The sequence below is a fragment of the Bison bison genome, unplaced genomic scaffold, assembly GCF_000754665.1.
Source record: "Bison bison bison isolate TAMUID 2011002044 unplaced genomic scaffold, Bison_UMD1.0 scf7180017864381, whole genome shotgun sequence".
Classification (NCBI taxonomy): Eukaryota; Metazoa; Chordata; class Mammalia; order Artiodactyla; family Bovidae; genus Bison; species Bison bison.
The window spans coordinates 1,770,369-1,771,258 of NW_011494953.1; the positions used below are offsets into that span (position 1 = coordinate 1,770,369).

At 58.7% G+C, this 890-nt stretch overlaps 1 protein-coding gene across 1 annotated transcript in view; it reads left to right on the forward strand.

Annotated features, from left to right (window-relative positions):
- Window positions 1–717: 717 nt before the first annotated feature.
- S100A10 (S100 calcium binding protein A10) overlaps window positions 718–890 on the forward strand; it is an 11,183-nt gene continuing 11,010 nt past the window's right edge. The window contains exon 1 of the mRNA XM_010857468.1: window positions 718–821. The gene's annotated coding sequence lies outside the window, so the exon portion shown is untranslated. The remainder of the gene's footprint in view (window positions 822–890) is intronic.

The following is an 890-nucleotide window of genomic DNA, read 5'->3' on the forward strand; positions in this document are numbered from 1 at the left end:
TCAGGACAAAAAAAAAAAAACGAAAAAAAGGAGATTCTTAAACAGGTTTTAATAAAGTCAACTACAGCCGAAACTGACCAACTGCCAAGCACGCTAAGAGGGGTCAATTTCCAGTTCAACCAAGGGTTTGTAATTCCCTGGAGCTAAAAAGCCAAACAGCACGACCACCCCCTTCACTGCGGCGGGCAGTGAACTCGGCTTCTCAGAAAACAGCCCGTAGGCCGGGCGGTGAGTGAGGGGGAGACCCGCTGCAGGCCTTGGAACCCTCCCAATTTACCTCTTAGAGTCTAATCTGAAACCCAGACTGACGCCTTTGCGGTTTTAAGGACTCCAGGTGCCCCTCCCTACAATATCATCTAGAAAATAATTCCTAGACCTGTAGTTTACAGACGAGGAGCTTACAATCTGGTTCTGGGCCAGCGCGCCCCACCCGCAGGACGACTGGATTCTTTGATTTCCACACTCGCTGAAAGCAAACCCGAGAGGAAGGGCACGAAAATATTTGAGAGCATTTGAGTAGGAAGAGTTTACAATATCGTTCTCTCTGGGGGCGGGTGGAGGCCTGGAGCGAGGCTACTCCGCATAGCGAGAGAAGGGTGTGTGCGCTGCGCCCGGGGTGTGAGTGTGGCGGGGGGAGAGGGAGGAGGGCAGGAAGAGGAGGGAGGGGAAGAGGTGGGGTGAGCCGAGCCCCGACACCCGCCCAGGCTCCTCCTGCCTCCCCCGCCCCCCACCCCACGTACTAAGGCGCCCTGCCCGCGGCGCTGTGCTCACTGGCCGCGAGTCCCCGCCAGCCGAGCGTCCCCGCTGCGCCTCCCGCCAAGGTGAGTCCTGCCCGCCGGTCCCGGGCGGTCCCCGGCCCCACATCCCACGCCCGGGGAAATCCCCACATC